This window comes from Rhynchophorus ferrugineus, unplaced genomic scaffold (genome assembly GCF_030347505.1).
Source record: "Rhynchophorus ferrugineus isolate W39M unplaced genomic scaffold, kcgeb_rfMv2 rfM3, whole genome shotgun sequence".
Lineage (NCBI taxonomy): Eukaryota > Metazoa > Arthropoda > Insecta > Coleoptera > Curculionidae > Rhynchophorus > Rhynchophorus ferrugineus.
The window spans coordinates 18199408-18220950 of NW_027472582.1; the positions used below are offsets into that span (position 1 = coordinate 18199408).

General features: G+C 33.4%; 1 protein-coding gene and 1 pseudogene across 6 annotated transcripts in view; both read right to left on the reverse strand.

Annotated features, from left to right (window-relative positions):
- Positions 1–21150, reverse strand: part of LOC143193962 (cholesterol transporter ABCA5) — a 77082-nt gene extending 55932 nt beyond the window's left edge. Inside the window, exon 1 of one of the 6 annotated variants that reach the window (XM_076400443.1) lies at positions 20845–21150. The gene's annotated coding sequence lies outside the window, so the exon portion shown is untranslated. Of the gene's footprint in view, positions 1–1856; positions 1891–2046; positions 2183–7514; positions 7655–15377; positions 15567–20844 lie in introns of those variants that run through there. The other 5 variants (XM_076400442.1, XM_076400444.1, XM_076400446.1 and 2 more) reach the window with 5 other exon arrangements.
- Positions 16472–16563, reverse strand: LOC143194525 (uncharacterized; annotated as a pseudogene).
- Positions 21151–21543: the final 393 nt, after the last annotated feature.

Below are 21543 nucleotides of genomic sequence, written 5' to 3' on the forward strand. Positions count from 1 at the left end.
GGTATCCAGTTTTCTATTAATTGTTCAAAACCATTTTATCGATATTTGAACTCCATAAAGATGTCACAATATGAAATATATCGGCCTACCTGGACATTCTAATAATTTCCTCGGCTTTTTGACGATTAGATGGCTAGGGACGGTTCGAAACAAAAACGAATAAACCTGAACTCGCACAATTTTCAATGATAATCCTGTACACAGAAGCAACCTATATCTCGAAAATAATATTATAAAATCTCCATTTTCAAATCACAATAACCTCTCACTGCGTAAATGGATGATGCTAACTTTATATCTAGAACATTTTATGACTTCGTTGTAAAAGATATGTGACTTTAAAATTGAATTATATTTCCCAATATTAATAATATTCATATTTTACGGGAAAGCTCTTTTATGCCAATATTATTATATATTTTATGGTAACCATATCGTTAAAAATGTATTTCCTTCTTTAATATTTCCGTCGAAAACCCACCTAAAAAGGTCGCAAAAAGGTTTTTAGATTTAGAATTACATTACTAGCAAACAGGATTACATTTTGGCTGCTATTTTTAAAGCATTGTTTGCTCGCTTCACAAACTGATGGTTTAAGATTTATCTCCTAAATACCGTATTGTTTATCTGAGATTCCTTCTTGATACTATTTCTCTTAACAACTTTGTAAATTAATAACAATATTCCTAAATTACTTTTGTTAAACTAATAATGTATTTTATATTACCAAATCGCTGTCTGTTAAACCAAATTTAACACAAATAATCAATAGTAGTGAAAAAATATCTGTTGCTATAAGTAACTCGAAATATACTTAATATATTGCTAAATTCGTCAATGTAAATTGAATCAAAAACTCTAAATAATATCCACAAAAATAATAAAACATACATAAAAAGTCATGTAATGATCTCATTCCACTCGCTCCTGGACAAATTACTATACATAATTCAAGCCAGATAATTCAAACACTCTATTACCCCGCCGGCGTGGTGGCGCAGTGGTAAAGGCGATAGGACGGTCCTCCTACTGTTGCGATAGCCGCGGGATCAAATCCTGCTGGGGCATGGTCGTAAATTTATGTTGGTGATTGTTTAAAATTTGTGATTGTTCTAGGCAAGAGTGTAAAATCCGACAAGGAAAATGATCCCAGTCACGCCAGTAATCAGGCTTGGTAAGAACGGATGTCTTCTGGGATGATTTCTAAAGTTGGTCACCCGTCAGTCGGTAGGCTTAATGCTGGTAGGCCCACTCCAGATAAACCCATAGTTGGTAAAAGGAGACTTTAAAATATATATAAAAGAAATCTATTACCCCGATTTTGTTAGTCTTAAACTAGTTTCCTTTTTTAAAATTATTGATAATATCTTAACCCAAGCCACCTTATCCATCATATCCTAGATCACTTTATAGTAACAAAAAATACTATTGTAAATATTAAACTATACATATATTTAAAACATTGAGAATATAATGTTGATGTAATCTAGTCATAATATGCAATTTAAAAAAATAAAAATTACTAAATTATTCAAAAATATGACAATCTCTACGACTTTATGGCATCGAGTATTACAAAACTAAATAAGGAACATTAATAATTCCCTAAAGGACTCCAAATATATCTACACTATATTTAAAATTTATGAATATACCGCGCTGCCATAAATATTAAAAGGAATGGTTCCTAAAAATGTAGTAATAAAGGGAATTTATATTACAACTTTCATCAGATTTAATTATTATCAAGAAAATATAAAACTAAATATGGTGATATAATATTAACAACTAAATATGTTTATATACATTTCCCAAATCGACACACGTAAAACATCTATTGAAATATGAATACATACTGCTGAACTGGTAGAAATATGGGAAAACTTGAAAGGTTTAGTTAAAGGCACCACACTGAACATAAAACCGATAGAAAAAATCGCAATCAAAATCTAGAACGCATTAATATCTGCGTCACAATTATTATAAATATTCGATCATTCAATTAAAAGCTAACGATAATAAGGCAGAAAATTCAACAACGCTCACCTGCATGAAAATCGACGTTGCATGCCATAACGATCATTCTCTGGTCACGAATTAGCTAGTCCCGTCCCATCGGTGTCCGATATCAGCAACAAAACAAAAAGCAATCGAGACGATAACGACGAAAAATAATTTTCGCGGCAGTTTCAGTTATAGATTTTCATTGTGACACTGTTGTTTCCATACCGCCCCTATTCCGGCGCCGCCATCTTGAATTTTAAATATCCGAAACGATCGTCGCAAGGTTCGAAGGTCCGCGAGGGATGGAGACGAAGAAAATCGACTTGACAGTCGGGAGAATCTGAGGAGGCCCGTACCCGAATCGCGCTGCCCTCTCGATGGTGGTGGGCCCGTGTTCGTTTTGCCAGGGTCGAATTCCTACCCGCGGACAAAGGGAAAACCTAATAGAAACATCGCGTGACAAATGTGCGTCTTTCCAAGTGGACGAGGGGGGCGGGATGTCGAGGGGATGGTAACTGGCGCCGATACTGCGCCGTCGCGCTGGATTTGGAGGAACGGGGAGTTTGTGGTGGCGAGACTGGCTGGCCGCCCCGCTGCTGTATTATACAGGGCGCGTTATGAGTCAACGACGAGGGACGAATATAATTTATTCATTTTTCGGTGTAAAGGGGGTTGAAGTTTGCTGTGATAGAATATAATACGAAGTCAAAAATTATTATAAATTCTATAAGCATCCGACTGGGCTATTATCTTTGTTAGAAATTCCATCATCTCTTAACACATAGATGGCTCTAGTTTTATTGCATTTACCGTTTTTTCAGTTAGTACTGATCTTCAAAAGAAAGCTGCTTCATGATATTATATTCATACGTTTGTGAGTTATTATTCTAAAAGTGACATTACTTTTGTTATCTTCAAAACAATGGATCAAAAACAATTTCGTGTTTTAATTAAACACTGCTTCTTGATGGGAAAAATACCATTCAAGCATAGTAATGGCTTGAAAAATATTATAAGAACTTCGAACTAACTTGTTATAAACAACAATAAAAATTTGGTTTGCTGACTTCAAATATGGTGGTAGACACACTAATTATGCAGAACACAGTGAACGTCCAAATGAATTGGTAAAACCAGAAAAATATTTTAATAAATCGGTTTGAATGATCAAAAAGTGATGTTGTGTGAGTTAGCTAATATCGTAATGATATCAAAAAAATCTGTTGGTTTATATTGCATGAGCATTTGACTATAAGAGAGCTCTATTCAAAGTGGATGCCGTGCTCACTGTTGACCAACAACAAGAACGTCTTGATTATTCTGAGCAGTGTTTGGTCAGGTTTAAACGTAACAAACCGGAACTTTTGCGTCGATATGTGCCAATGGATGAAACATGGATCCATCATTTCACTCCGAAATCAAAACAATCATCATCTGAGTGGACAGCAACTGGTGAACCTCGTCCAAAACGCCCAAAATACTACAATCTGGTGGAAAGGTTATGGCCGCGGTATTTTAGGATGTACGTGGTGCAATCGACTATCTTGAGAAGGGAAATACCGTCGACAGTGAATATTATATAGAGCTAAAGAAGCGTTTGAAGGTCGAAACTGCAAAGAAACGACCACATATGGCAAAGAAAAAATTTAGTTTCATCAAGACAATGCCCCGTGTCACAACTCAATCAAAATAATAGGAAAACTACATGAAATGAACTTCTAGTTGCTCCCACATCCACCGCATTCGCCAGATATGGCCCCTTACGACCACTGGCTATTCGCAGATCTCAAAAAATGCTCACCGGTATGAAATTTTGCTCTAATGACGAGGTTATGGCTGAAACGAAGGCCTATTTTGAGGCAAGGGAAAAATAGTTCTACAAAAGTGGCATTGACATGTTAGAGAGGCCCTGGGCACTTGTGTGGCTCTTGATGGAGATTACGTTGATAAACAAAGGCAATTTTAAACAAAAAATCGTGTTTTCGTTGTTACGCCTGGGACTTTTCAGCCAATGTATTATTAAGCATTATATAAAACCACTTGAAGTAGAAAATGCAGAATTAAATTTGTAGTAATGACATTCTCCTTTGCATACATATTTCCCTCTCATTTGCGTCAAGGCAATCTGTTTCAGAACTATAAATCACTGATCTTCTAATACCTTGTCGCTAATACTTTGAGGAATATTGTGAATATTTGAGAACAGGGTAGACCAGTACCAACACAAATCCAATATTATACACTGAGTCGATTACATGTTCCAACGTATCTGATAGCATTCTGACTTTTAGCTAGGAGACTTTAAAATATAAAAAAATTAATATTTTGACAATACAATATAATATCCTAGATAACCTTAAATAATTAATAAAGGCTACTTATATCAGAAACAGTGAAATTGTCAAACCGAAGCAATAATTTTCCTACTGATTTGCGCGTTTGAACTGAGGCTAACATTAATTTATATAAAAGAAAGACTAAAATATAATTACGAAAATTTCGTAAGTACCTATTATATTAATACGAAATAGAATAACTAAATTAATAAAAACCGGAGCCTATTTTCATTTCACATACAAAGTCCGTTTAATACTATATATAGATTAAATTTATAAATATTTTATTAATAAAAATCGATATTAATTTACCGCCACTGAACCCTATAGAAAGGAAACAATTTCGTACGTTTATTTACACGTTATACTATTAGCAACCAAATCTCCCGCCATAATATACAATACAAACAAAAAGTCCCCCATTAACACTCCCTTCTTTCACACCAAACCACCTGACAATTTGAAATTAAACTTTACTTGTTCATACACAAAAGAACGCAAGCTATTGCCAGTTCTGGTAACCATTTAATATTATTTAAACTGCTGCAAAGAATTAGAGCTTATTAAATAGTCAACGATCATTTTATATGTATTAAAATTATTTTTTTAAGTTATAGGGCAGTTGCGTGTTAATGAAAGTAGAAATAAAATAGAGTTTTATTCAAAATATTGTCATGTCCATAATCACCACCAAGTCATTCTCCTCCCCAGCGTACACATCACACATAGCGCCTTTTCACTGCCACCTATTTAGATGGGCGGGCATACGGTATCAATATGCTAAAGAAGTGCAAAAATTGTTCGATGACAGGATCTCTTATCTATGTCAAACCAACGTCGTTTTTTTCGACACGCTATCACCATGGTTTCAGAAAGATGAGAAAAAGTTATAGATAATAATGGAAAATATTGTGATTAATATATTTTGTACCAATTTTTCTCAATAAATGCTGTGTGAAATTGAAAAATGACCAGAATACATGAAAGCATCTAGTACGACGTTCTCCTATTTTCAGGATTTCCTATTTCCGCTGAACAAAAAAAAGACACCATCAAATAGATTATTATTTTATTTGGCTAATATAAAACTCTATATCGTAAAATTGAATCTTTTAAATATATAATCTTGAAATAGCACGGTTTATTCAGTCATTAGTCGGAATTGTCTTTCATTTGAAGACATTTGTAGTTGATTAGCATCGTTTACTTATTGTTTCAGGTAGGGTTCACGTAAGCAAAGTCGTGGTTGTAAATGTTTAAGATCAGTCAATTTAATGACGAATACTAAGAAAATAGCACAAGGTCGAGCGTGTAAATATATACAAAATCAGAAGTTGGTATAGATGGTGGCTAGGACATGACAATATTGACAATTATCCTATAACTTAAAAAATAAGTTTAACACATATGAAATGATTATGAAGCGAAGATGAAAGATCGTGTAAAAGTGATTGTGAATCGTGGGGGGGGGCAGAATTAACCCCCAAAAAGGACTGAAAATGCATGAGAAGCATGTCATGTGTCATGAATTACTTTCAACTAGTCCTCAGATGAATTCTCGACATCGGACTACGTATAAAGAGATTACGCCACATAACTGACTTCCATTTAACAAGCATAAACTTTTTTCACTATATACCTACAGTATAGTTCAGATTAGGGTTGTCAACCGTGGTCAAAAATATCCTTACATTTTAAAAATATCGAAATGTCAATACTCATTTTTACCAATATCTCTTCAGTTCAACCCTACTTTTCCCCACAAAATTCTCTTGATGACCAAAGTTGAAAAATCTGAAAACAAAAGTTCGATACTCTCCTTCCAAAGACCCTAGGTGCTTAATATCGATATTTTTGCAACTCAAAAGTTCTATACTCTCATTTACAACTACCGATACTTAAAAAAAAAATTCGATCAAAAATATCTTTTTGAATTTTTTTGAACAAAAATCGTTATTTTTTCGGCATTTCTAGTTCAAATATAATACTTATCACTTGTTCCGGTGTCTATAGAACTTTCTCAATTTTAATGAGGTGCCTTTAAAAACCTCTTAAAACCACATGATTCGATCTTCCAACATTGAAATTACAAACCTATAACATAATAAAAAATTGAATTTATTTATTATATATTTTTTCCATGCCCCATATATCAAAAACCTAGAAATAAAACATAACATTTACAACAATAGGAAACTAAATCAAATAAGAGCACGAATAACACAAAACCAGTCGGGAATGTACCCAATTAAGCAAAACAAAACACGATAAATCATTGTCCGTGTGACGAATCAAAACTCTTTAGAGAATCAGTCCGACCGGCCATGTACCCGGACACGATACGGTAAAATTTCCGCGCATTCTAAGCCCCTGTCAAATGATACTAATGAACTTTGGCAGGTGTGCCCCTCGCGTGATCCCACACAGAAAATAAATTCCCGTTTGGGTGAAACCAAAGTGTTTCGATTAATGTCAATATTAAAAAAATGTGAAAAAGGATGCCCGTTGGATAGTGACTGGAAATATGCCCTTCGTTGTTTTTAATTAAATTGAACGAAGAAACAATATTGATTTACGTACAACATCATTAATGTGAATTTTTTATTTATTTATTTATTTATTTTTATATATTTTAAATTTCCTTTTTACCAACGAGGGTTTATCTGGACTGGGCCTAAAGTTTAACGTGGGTCCAAACCATGGTCCTCGGCATTAAGCCTACGGATTGGCGAGTGACCAACTTAGAAATCATCCCAGAAGACATCCGGTCTTACACAGCCTAGTTACTGGCGTGACTGGGATCATTTCCTTGTCGCATTTTACACCCTTGCCTAGGATAATCTCAAATATTAAACAATCTCAAACATAAATTTACGACCGTTCTCCAGCAGGATTCGAACCCGCAACTATCACAATTATAGATGGACCGTCCTGTCGCCTTTACCGCTGTGCCAACCAAGCCGGCATTTATTATATTGTTACTAGTCTTTGTCAACTCCCAACAATTTATATTTAGAGTATCTAGAATGTAGGTAACATACATATCTAGAAGGATCCATGAGCTTTATCTCTACCTAATAATGGGTGTGAATTAAATACTTCTGCCTTTCAGGCAAAGGTGCCTGACTACACTACACCATACTACACAAGATAAAATAATTTAGTCTTTTGAACCTGTATCCTGATCTAGTGTTATCCAAGACTTGTAATACTTTAATGTTTGCAGGTTGGTCTCTCCTCAGATCTCCTTACGACCCTTATTTCCTGAGTGACAGTTGGCATCTGAAGGTCGCAGTCTAAGTTATCAGTCCTATAGTATCCGAGTGCACCTACAATCCCTCTCAGGCCTTTGATCTGGAAAACTTGTATTGTATTTATATTATTTTTCAAAGAACATCAATACTTCCTTGTATAATAGCAATTTATTATGTACTAATAATTGTGATTTTCTTAAAAGGAAAGGAAAGAACACATGTTCCTTCCAGTGAAGTATTACATCAAGATTCATTCCGAGATACTTAGCGTTGTTGTTATACCGAATGATATTGTTATTTATTTTTATAAGTGCTTAGACTGTCTGATTATAGATGAATTGCATATGCACAGATTTACTTCCATTAATTTCAGTTTCCTAGTTTGGGCCCAATTATATATATTGTTACTTGCCTGTTGCATTTTTCGTGTAGCTTCTTCGCTATTGTCTCCAACAGCAAGAATCGCAGTATCGCAGTCAGCAAATATAGCCATCCTGATATTTTCCATTTGTGGTATATCAGATGTGTTGAGTAGGTAAAGATTTGGACCCAATACACTTTCTTATAATACACCTGCTTTAGCTTCTTTTTATTTGACTCTAAACATTATCCCTTTCGAACGCATATCTTGATAATTGTTCTGTGTGGCTTCGAGACTTGAACTCTGTTACAGTATGGCATATGTAAGCTTGAAGTTTTAATCAATGCTTAAAGTAAATTCTGCATGTCTCTCCTCTAGATGATATTATTAGCAATGAGACTTTCCGTTTAAGATGCGACAATCAGAGCACAGTTGAGGGAGAAATTGAGAGACGCAGATTGGAACGGTTTGGACGTTATATATCTGATGAACAAATTCCTCAAATAACAGATCAATTGAAAAATCCCCGGCCTGACACATAGATGGCGCTACTAGAATTAAATCCATATGTTTTTTAGTTAGCCCTAACCCTCAAAAGATGCGTATATAAATTTTAGAGCTGTCGAATAGATGTTAGTTTGTGAATTATAGCATTTTCAGTGAAGCAACTTTTGTTATTGTGAAAAAAAATGAATAAAAAGGAATTTCGCGTGTTGATATTGCTTTATAAAGGGAAAAAATACAGTTGAAGCAAGAACTTGGCTTGATGCCGAGTTTCCGGACACTGCCCCAGGAAAATCAACCATCAATGAATGGTAGGCTAAGTTCAGACGTGGTGAAATGAGCACCGAAGACGGTGAACGCAGTGGACGCCCAAAAGAGGTTGTTACGGACGAAAACATTTAAAAAATCCACAAAATGATTTTGAATGAGCGTAAATTGAAATTCAATGAAATAACAGACACTCCGAAGATATCAACTGAACGTGTATATCATATCATTCACGAATATTTGGGTATGAGAAAGTTCTGTGCAGAGTGGGTACGGCCCAAGTTCACTTTTGACCAAAAAGAACGACGATTTGATGATTCGAAGCAGTGCCTGAAGATGATCAAGCGTAATAAACCAGAGTTTTTGCGTCTATATGTGACAATGGATGAAACATGGCTCCATAATTTCACTCCGAAGTCCAATCGACAGTCATTCGAGTGGACAGCACACGATGAACCCGCTCCAAAGCGTGGGAAAATGCAACAGTCGGCTGGCAAGGTTATGGCGTCTGTATTTTGGGATGCGCATGGAATAATTTTCATTGACACCCTTGTAAAATGAAGGACCATCGACAGCGACTATTACATAGCGTTATTGGAACGTTTTAAGGACGAAATCGCCGAAAAACGGCAGCGTTTGAAGAAAAAGAAAGTGCTGCTTCACCAAGACAATGCACCGTGTCACAAGTTAGTGAAAACGATTGCAAAAATCTATGAATTGGGCTTCGAATTGCTTCCTCATCCACAGTAATCTCCAAATCTGGCTCCCAGCGACTATGTTCTCAGATCTCAAAAGAATGCTCACTGGAAAGACATTTTCAACGAATAAAGAAGTGATTGCCGAAACTGAGGCCCATTTTGAAGTAAAGTACAAATAGTACTACAAAAGTAGTATCGAAGAGTTGGACGGTCGCTATAATCAGTGTATAACCCTTGAAGGGACTTATGCTGAATAAAAAAAATTGTCAAAAAAATTTGTTTTACTATGGTAGGCCAGGGACTTTTCAATTGACCTGTTACTTCCGTAGCGTAATCGACCTTTTAGATAGAAGACACAGCGAACAACTCCGAGAAAGACATGGATTAAGATCAGTGAAAACGATCTAAAAAATAGGAGACTGGCATTGTCTGAAGCCAGAACAGGTGCGACTAACTATCGACTGGGGCGGAATCTATTGAAGAATGTTCGAATTCCTGTGCCCCCAACAACAGACTATTGGTTGAGAAGTGGGCACACTTCCCGAGCCCCGGCTATGGATTGATGATAAGGATGATAATGAATTGGCTATTTACAAGTTAGAAATTGCTTTAAGAAAATGGTATACAAATTTAAAATAATATCTAGTTACTGTAGTTACTCTAGTTACTGTGTTAATAGTGTGTAGAAGAACCCTTCTTGCTTACTTGGACCTGTTAACAGTTTTTTATTTAGAAATGGTTTCCTGTATTTCTGTTATATTTTTGCATTTCCTATTTTTATATGGCCACAAGTCAAACACAAATCAAGAGCCTGTGCACAAATGTAACGCGCTTATTCAACCAGTTGATTCTGATTTTTAACCATTGAAACACCAGAAGAACCAAAGCTTAATTTGAAGGAAAATGCTTAACACGGTCAGAAAATGTGCTCAATATTGAAACAACCAAAGCATAAATGAAGCAAAATTCTAGTGATAATATTGGTGTACTTGCTTTTATCCTCGAAATTTCGATGTAATTGAACATTGGCCTGACCCAATCGATGTTTTGAAACATCCACCGTATAACCCAGGACCTTAACACAACGCTTCGAAAGAGGCTTATAGAAATCATTTGGTTCAGTTTTTGATACAGAAATATCAAAAGTTCTACACTCCATAAATTATAGTTTTACAACAAAATTAGAAAAAAAGTCAAACATCAAATTGGCACATATATTATTGATCAATGTTTGAACTTTATATGAATAAACTAGTAGTTAATTAGTAGAAAAATATTAAAAAAAATTCCTCGTCATTAATTTTCATACATTTCTCTGATTACTAAATCATCATTTATCAGCACGCCCATCCGTGTTTTATTGTTTTATTATCGAAGAACTAAACAACAAAGAAACGAAAGTTATAAATTAATATTTCTTGAATAATAAAAAAACGCGCAGACATAGTAAGACAATTATATGTTTCCTAAGAATTTCGATTGAAATGGAAGGGAGTGTCCACCGGAAGGTGAATGGATAGAATTAGACTGGTGATCAGACAGATTTCCTCGGGTTTTATATGCCCTTGCCTTTATTTCATCGATCGTATTTTTATTATACTTGACCCCTAACGATATAAGTATTTCTGGAAAACATATTAGGTTTACATTGCGCCAATAAATTTTATTACCTACCTACTAAACCTACTAAATTAGACAAGAAAAGAATTATAAATAATTTGCTTGAGATATGAATCGTTGTATTTTATTTCGTTGAAAACGGGCCTCCTTATCATATAGAAACTAAACCAATCAAGTGTTTTTTACTTTCCTGTAAAAACAATAAAATATTGTGCTTAGCTTTCGTTGTTTTTTTACGAAGGTGGTTTGAAACGTAATTATCACATATTGTCCGTTTAATAAAACAGCCAATACACATCATGGGTGACGTCTAATATAGTGCCAATTGCAGTTCGTAATAATGTAAAATTAATTTTAAATTCGAATGTTATGCAGCCTGTTATCAGAATCAGAATGTGTAACCGAAGCAGTCCATTGTCTATTGCAGTCTGATTGGCGATTTCGCCAAATGTCATTCAACAATATTCTTGAAATCATTAGTGATCATAATCAGAGGTTATGAATAGACGTCCCTAATCAGTTACGAACAGATACAATATCTCTTCTTGCTATTAAACTACTTTAGGGAGGTAAGTATTATTATACTCTTAAATGTCAAGTTACTAGGATTTTATTTGAAAAAACATTTTAACATGCTTCAACTGGACTGAATATTAATATAGATAGTATCCATATTAATAGCGTGAACAATGTAATATTGGGATCGCCAAGAAAAATGTCCATATGCGAAGTAAATGACGAAACTAAGATAATTTTGATGTTACTTCTATTTATGATCAAAATTATGAAAATAATAAGTAGTTTTCTCGTTATAAACATAATTTAATATGTTTATTTTTTCTTAACTATTAAAGGGAAATATCCTTAGAACACTTGGGAGTATACAGTTCTTTGAGAGATATAAATCATCCTTTCATATAGTGTTATGAAACATGGGTTTTAAATGGTGTAAATATAACCCACGAAAGGGATTACCTGAACTTAATATTGTTTTTAAATATGATACCTTTTAAAATCATACAATAAATGACAATGAAAGTTCGATTATCATGGGGAATGAAAGAGAAAAATGAACCTGAACTTGTTTTTGATCTGGTTTGAAAATTAACTGCTAAAGAAATTGGAGGAGCCACTAGTTACTGACAATGCACAACAAGTGGATTATGTAATTGGAACCGGCTTGAAAATATAAATTGTTTTAAATATACGATGCTAAGGAATCAACTATTTGGAATTGCTTCTGAAAAAAATTAATGTTTAATCCCATTTCATGTAATTTACTTTTTTAGAAATAGGCCTGAAAAAAGATACACTATGGATCAGATGGTTGAACAATATCTCCACAGAGTATTATGTTTTCCTACCAATTTAGTGATAGATTAACAGTGATTCAAATAGTGAAAGTGACAGTAACGGAATGAAACTTTTGCAATGTGAGTTTATAACCCAATAATGACAATTATCAAGACAGAATGATGTGAACAGAGTAGAACAAGTAAATGTGAATCTAAAATTAACATAGGACAACTATAGAATCATATTTTTAGAGTGTGTAAGGTTTGTATACACATTTTATACATAGATATTTTCATTCGATTATTTACTTTTTAATTTGATTAATAATTAGATGGATTAGGCTCCAGATACCACTACGTAAAAAAAAACAAGCCCAGAACATTTTCTCATAGATGACGAGGAAAATAATTCATATAATAAAATAACCATACACTTGAAACTATTGTGGTTGTATTATGTAATTTTAGTCTCTTTACTATATTAAGTCCTTCGATCATATGTGCCTTAGATGTACTATCGTGTTAGAATAATTTATACATGAACATTATTTTTATTTCATTATGTTTGTTATTGTTTCATTGTTTTCATTACTATGTCACTGTCAAGACGAACCAAAAGTGAAATTTGATGTGGTATTAGGACAAGCTGACGTCATAAATTTTGATGACGTGCATTGGTCATTATTGGACGAGCTATAATTTTATAACTCGAACGTGGTGACTCGACGAGGAACCTATTCATAGATTCACTATTTTAGTCTGAATATAAAAAATATTTTGCGGATGACAGGGACCCTTTTGTCATCTAGGGATTATAATTTAAGTGAGTAGGTTACAAGAACATAAAACAACCATTGCAGGTACTTTAATTACATTACAACTAGAACTTTATTGATCAATTTTGTTCCAATTTGAATTAACATGTAATACATAAACTCGACTTAAACCCGTTAACTCAGTTAAACTTACTTCACCTGTTAAAGTTTAAGATTAACATGTAAAACAAAACGCACAATATTTTGTTTACACTAACACTGCTTCACTAACGCATGAAGCTTCATCCTCTTGCGTCTTCTTATTAGGTTTGTGTCGTCCAGGAGCTGGATAGCTTCGACACTCACATAGTTGAGTAACCTTTGTTCGTGGCTACAAGCAAATTTGGCGATGGTTTGGTCGTACCTAGAATCTCGATTTCTGCAGTACCAGGATGCATCAACATGAACATGATATTGACATGAAAATTCCCACGAAGTCTAAGGTCAGTCACAAATACTTAGCTAAGTCAACAAAATGGATTTGGATATGATTTGTACTAATAGGAGTAGCTTTAACTTGATGATTAATATAATATAGCTTTAGTCCAATTGTTAATTCTATCAATGGCATTTGGAGCCTTTCAGCAACCTCTTCATGATCCTTTCCAACTACCATATAGTCAGCAAAAATGACAATTTTACCACATTCAAAATGTGTGATATTGCTGGTATATAGTAGATATAGTGCACCATCTAGTTCACTACCTTATGGTACCCCTAATCTAATTTATTTTACTTCAGAATTAACATATCTAGAGGATATGAGCAGAGTTTTAACCAGCCTGTTTTGTCTAGTGAACCTAACTAAAACTTGTAATGACAAAAATAATTCCTGATTAACATCATTTTCAATAACGGGTGCATGGTGTTAGTGGTAATGTTGGTATACGATTCCGTTGTTAGTTGTTACTTACGGTTTCTTTGTTCGTATTTCTATGATTCTCAACTTATACACTAGACACCTAAGTTTCTGTAGTTGTTAAAATTGCTACGCGGAATCAGAAGATTCTGTATCATCAACTTTCATTTTGTAAATATATTCCTATATATTAAAGGGCAGCAATATAAAGAATAAAAAGAAATATTAAGAAGCTTAGCAGAAGAAGAGCTTTGCTACACTTGGACGTATAATAATAAAAAATTAGTAACATGAACTAAGTTGTTGAGCTAAACTAAACACAAAAAAGAAGACAACAACATAAAAACAAACAACAAAAAACAATTAACTGAAAAAAATTTAAGGGATAGAACAGACAACACAGAGATAAAATAAAAGATACAAGAACTAAAGAGAAACAAATAAAAAAAATAGTAATTAGAATAGCGGAAAAAAGAGATGCAAAATCAGTATAGAAAATCGTTAGTCGTTATAGCACTAACTGCAACAGTGCAGAAAATATGAATATTAGAGAAGAATAATAGTTTTAAAGGAACTCTAACAAAAAATAAGTTTCAGGAATATCAAACTGATGCATAAAATTTTAAGAAGTAAGTTAAATAAAGTTTGTTCTAACTTCCCAAACATGATAACGCTCAACCATCCTTATAAATTTACTTCGACTGTATTAAGTTGTGTTTTTGTTATCCTTCCTGTTATCAATAGATACGAAAATCAACTAGGAAGATGTTACAAAGTATTGCTCAGTACTGATATATTATAAATAATTTCTTATTATACAACAATATCTAGTGAACTGCTCCGACTTTAGTATAAGTTTGAGAATAGCACGTTAATTCCCATGAAACATATTAAATTATTATTAATGCAACCCGATTAAAATTCAACATCTCATAAGATAAATGGAGATACCACGCTCAGATACGATAAGATTATTTCTTGAACTAAAAGAAACACCATATATGAACCCTAGTTAATATTATATTGATTATAACCAATTTATCTTTTGTTATATATACATATTTTTCATGCGTCACGAAGACGCATAAATATTGCATTACTGAATTTTATCTCTGCAAAGTATTATATTGGGTATATTGGGTTGCATGACCACATTCAGTATTCATCGTGTGAGACCAACTTTATGCCTTGTGGTGTAAATATTTACTTTTTCTTAATATTTATTATTGCTTCGGTCTCATTGTTTATTATTATAAACTCTAATTTTAATTGTTTATAAATTTCTAATATAAAAAAACTTTATTACAAAATATTTTTAATAAATATATCGTTTAAGGTTCATTAAATTATTTATTGTTACTTACTAATGACCTTTATTAACAATGAAAATCCTCACCAAAGCACATATTTTCATACGTTCGATATAAATCGTCATCCATAAAATAAACATAACTTTTAAACAAAGCGATCTTTATTGAACAAAAAATCTATTCATAACTAAATACACGCACAGATTTAACAAAATTTAGTTGCCGTCAGAATTGTACTGATGGTGAAAATGTTACAGTTGAAATATCAACTAAAATATAGTTGGCCTTCTGCCAATGGAACGACCGCTTGTATTAATAAAAAACGTACGCGGTTTCTAGGTTCATCATGGTAAGGGATTTTCTTTTTAAGTACGTATCATGGAAAACGCTAGACACAAAATAATACTCGTATTATCCAAAGAACAAGCCAGTGTACATATAAACTTTAATTTGTGTAGTTCTTATGTACCTTCGACTGTAACATTCGACCGAAATTATTATTTATTTATTTATTTATTTATTTATTTAAACCCGTCAGCCTCTTGGTCTATTTAGGGTGAATTATAATACATTATATGAACATTAACAGCTTAAAATACTACACAGTAGATTATAAACAGTAGAATATATACAATAAAATTTTTTTCAATTACCCAATAATAAATGTATGTTACAAGTGTTGAAGTAAGTCTATGGTCCTTAGATTGTTCCAGTGTTGTCGGCATCTCAAGTTGTCTCCTCAAATCATCATATTTTTGGCAGTCCAGTAGGATGTGTCTGACGCTAAGTTGAATCTGGCACAAATCACATAAGGGCGGGCTCTGTCCCTTCAACAAATATTCATGTGTCAGTTTACAGTGTCCCATTCGCAGTCGTGCAAGGACGCTTGAATTACGTCTACTCATGTTATTATGGTCTACAAATTGATAAAAAATCCTCTGGACTCCCACAATTTATTGTTTTTTATGATAAGATCCTATTCTAATTGGGCCAATTGCCTATTTAGGCCCTTCATATAGACTTTGGCATCTTTTTTGCTAAACAGTTCGTTTAACTTGATCGACTCCCCTTCCCTAATTGCCAGATGGTCGGCTCTTTCATTTCCAGATATTCCTTTATGGGGGGAGACCCAGAGGTTGTTATGCTTAAAAAATGTGGAACGCTTCACGATTTTGCGCAGGGGCCATGATAATCTTCTCTGTATCGTTCCAATTTTAGTATATGAAATTAATTAAACTACTTTATTCAAAACCTGTAAGAGGCAAGGGAAATTTCGATAAGTGTCAGAGTGAGTGTCAGTAACGAAGGATCTAATATGACAATCCGAAGGGCAAACAGTTATGGGTTAGTCCAGAAGAACCATCCACATAAATATTATGGGGTAAAGGGAATGAAATTATTACAGCAGCTCTCTACCGACGTCAGTTGGTTGAATTCAATGATGATTTTTTGCAAAAAGACCAGCAATAACAGGTCCAACGTCATTCTTTTACATGTGATCGCTAAGCCACACGTTCCAAGAATTGTGAAGGATACACAGTTGCAGCCTGTATGGAGAGTCCTGCTCCACCCAGCGTATTTACCTAGTTCAAATCGATGCAGTATGACTAGGCTAGCAAGCGATTTCGTATTTACTGAAGAAGAAAGATTGTAGAAATTATCGAAATATATTTTAAATAGTTAATAACGGCAATGATGTCAATGACGATTCTTGGGTATAAGTAATATATAGAATACAAATTATGGCAGTTGAGTTCTAATTTGGAGCTCTTTTTTATATATTCTCCCAATTATCTCCGAAAGTTTATTACATCAGCCTCCTTTAAAGAAAGAGTGCTGACGAATTCCTTTAGATTTACAAACTGGTAATAATCTATAGCATCTGGTCAACGTCCTGAAGATTGTTCTAGTCCAGATTTGACGATTCTGCTTGTTTACACAACCACTTGACCAGGAATGCAAAAACATCATGAAATTCACATTTAAAAAAACATAAACTTGACATTAATTTCAGAAATATATGTTTTCCCATGATAATCTGTCAATGATTGATGAATAAAATTGTAAAAATGTCACCATTTGTCAAATGACAGTTTGGCCCTGTTGCAAATTTTATTTATTTGAAAATGTATTTTTTTTATATATTTTAAAGTCTCCTTTTACAAACTATGGCTTTATCTGGACTGGACCTACAATTTAACGTGGGCTCAAAACCACGGTCCTCGTCATTAAGCCTATCGACTAAACAGCGACCAACTTAGAGAACATCACAGAAGACATCCGGTATTACCCAGCCTGGTTACTGACGTGACTGGGATCATTTTCCTTATCAGATTTTACACTCTTGCCTGGAACATTCACAAACATAAATTTACGACCATGTCCCAGCAGGATTCGAACCCGCGGCTATCGCAACAGTAGGACTGTCCCATCGCCTTTAGACGGCTACGGCTTGGCGCAGTGCCACCAAGCCGGCTGAAAATGTATTTTGTGGTAATAGAATGAGTGAGAAGTGAAATTTATTTTGTTATGGTAGGGGTGTCGGCCACCAAGAGAAATACTGATATTTCGATATCTCGGCATACAATTAAGTACCAAAATAAATTAATCATTTAAAATTAAGTGCCAAAATGCACTAAACCTTTAAAAATTAATATTAATTAATAACAATAATTAGATATTTTTCGGGCATCCCTACGCTGGGGCATTGCCTATAAGGAAAATTTTTAATCATTAATTAAATTACCATTTCGCAGTATCTACAATCCCATTTCAAATAACTAATATAATGAGACGTTTCATCAGATCGTCAATACCCCGCCAATATTTTTTATAAGTAAATTTACGAATATAAATCAAAATGAAAACAAGTCAAAAGGTTAACAAAACAAAAAAATCACCAGTAACACAAATACAACACTGATAAAATATTTATAAATAAGTTGATTGTTATTATTGACCTGGAAAATATCAACATTTTTTTTGAAAATCCGAAATTTTGTTATAAAAATGTATTATGTTACGATTGAATGTATTTTTAATCGCTGGCCACTATGGATGGACCTAATCTCAAAAAATTAAAGCAAATGGTAGTAACAATAGCAACGTAATCCAAATACCGTATGCAATTATCCATTTATACGGTTCATTTCAATCCATAGCAATCTACCATGATGACCTAGTTCGTTTTGAACTTTTAATTCCACGTTTTTTTTTGTGTAAACTCTGGCCATAAATATTTGATGAGGTTCTGCTTTAGATTTCTTCACATTGAAACAGAAATTTAAAAACAGCAGGCTGGCTTGGTTAGCGCAGTGGTCGCGGGTTCGAATCCTGCTGGGCCATGGCCGTAAATTTATATTCATTATTGTTTACAATTGTGATTATCCAAAAGGTATGAGTGTAATATCCGACACGGAAATCCGGAATATGATGACAGTCACACCAGTAACCAGGCTGGGTAAGACCAGATATCTTCTGCGATGATCTCCAAGTTGGTTACTCGCCAGTCAGTAGGCTTAGTGCGGACGACCATGATTCGAAACTCATGTTAAGTAATAAGTCTGTTCCAAATAAACCCTACTTACTAAAAAGGAGTCTAAAATATAACAAAAAAATGAAGGAAATACGTTGTATATTTGTTATCCATAAGTATTGCATGACATCTATAAATTCTTTACACCACCTATATTATCATCACCGATAATTAAGAGATACTAAAACATTAATTGAAAAGCCGAAAATGAAGAAAAGCCAACTTAACAAATACGTTCACGTACAAGTTCAACAACAATATTAAAGAATTTGACTAAAAATTATTGTCATAGTGTTGATTATATAAACCAACAAAATCGTCAAAACAATATCGAAAGCTTTACTTTATTCAAAACTTTAACATTATTTAAACATTTATTTATTTATTTATTTATTTAAATAACCAAAACATTCCGAAAATAGTAATCTTTAATATCAACAAAATTATTTATCGTAACTAATTCATTTATTCAAATATATAAAAATTATATCAGGCCTATACATTATGAAATTTTGTAATGTTGCAATAATAATAAATGAGGAATGACGGCTACATTGAACTTGCTAACACTAACGCATAATTGGATTCCTTATGAAAAGTAAAAGTAAAAAAAGATTTTGCTTCATTTGTTTTAATGCTCCATGTTTCCAGCAAGAGTTATCAGTGTTTGGAGGTTTTTTTTATACCGTGTCGTCTAAATATGAAGTCACAAATAATTGGGTAGGTGTGAATATATCTTATATACATGCAGGAGGATACACAAAATACAGACTAAATGTCTTTGGATATTTAAATGATTTTCGATTTCCGTCAACTGTTCGAAGGCCTATGTAAGTAGTATGTGTCATTTCGTCGAAATGTGAACATTTTATTTTAATTCGTTGAAAATGTCTTAATTTGTACCGAGTAAATCGCATTTGCAGGAAGTTATATTTTTTACTTCAATTTAAAGAAAAAAGCGGCTCAAGGTCATCGAGAACTGTGTGAATCTTACGGCAGCTCCATCGATTTCAACATGTGAATGCTCGTTTCGACGTCTTAAAAGTGATAATTTTGACACCGAACACAAAGCTTTCTGACACTGAACAAAAGGAAAGAGAGGATTTGAAAGACGATGATGATCCATGTAAAAAGGAAGAAGAATATGCAGAATTGTTGGGAGTAACACAAGAAATAATTTACAATGTGCTTGAAGAACATTAGCATAATCCAAACGCTTGAATATTTTGTGCCATATGAATTGAAACCAAGAAACGCTGAAAATCATTTGGCCATATGTAAATACTACTTCCGCAACAAAATCGAAAAGGTTTTTCGTGTATTGTTACTGGTGATAAAAGGTGAATCCATTACTATAATCGAATGGGAAAAAAATCATGAAAACCACCTGGTCGTGAACCATTATCAACAGCAAAGCCAAATATCCATGGCTCCAAACTAACGCTCTATATTTGGCGAGATCAGCTAAACAAAATTGCTAAAATCTAATGAAACAATCAAAGGTAATAGCTATCGATTAAAATTCATGCATTTCAGCCGAGCACTGCGAAAGACACAACTATGTAATTCTTTAGCATGACAACTCTCGACCACATGTTCCAAAACCGGTGTAAACATACTTGGAAATAGTAAAAAGGGCTGCTCCATCTGCCGTATTCACCAGACCATACATACAGACATACGAATCGTGACCTATATGAGCAGTTCTTCACTTCTCATGAAGATACGGTAGCAGCTACTTTTTGACAGCACTTTAAATAAAATAAAATAAATAAAAATACATTGTACGGGTGATACATTAACATGTGACGAAATACGTAACGTACACGTAATTAAATACTTTTAAGGTATAGGTATGTCATAAAAATTTTAATAAATAAAAAAAAATAAAGCAAGAAACATCACTAACAATAATATTACAATTAAAACTGACTTTTTTTCTATAATGTCTTTAATATACTATCACTCGCTTAAATTATTACTTACCATTGATTCGTTTCATGTTTTGCGAACAATATGATAACAATAAATAAAAGTCAAAAATGGAAACAAAAAACAATATTAACAACTTCGGAACTCCGCACAATAAAAACAATTGGAAAACGGAACGGGATCGCACAAATATTTGTATTAATTAATGGATTTTCGATCGTCAATCGAATCGAATATATGCCATCCGACGCATACCGTCGAAACGTACAACACTTCCTGGTTTCGGAACTTCACTAAAGCCCCCGAATCCGTATCACAATTTAACGATGTAAAACAATGATAATGTTACGAACGTTGAATATTATGAGCGAGGCGTGCGACGTTTATTATTCGAAATGAGATTCGTTATTAATATTAAATCACAGCGTTATCTATAACGATTTTTAATCCATGACTATTATACGTGGTTATAACAAAAAGAATTCATTTCAATTGAATCAAAACGTTTCAATATATGACAATTCTCTGACAACTTTAACATTGAGGTTATGTTATTACTTTTGGGGTCAACAATAACAATTGGTAAACAGCATAACATAAAATCAAAAATATTTTCTTATCAAAATAATTCAATTCAATTAACCTTTTCATTACCGTAATAGGAGAAATGTATATATTAGTATTTCCTTACATTACCAGTGACTTATAACAATCTGTTTTAGTTTTAAAATTTATCCGTGGTAGAACCATTGC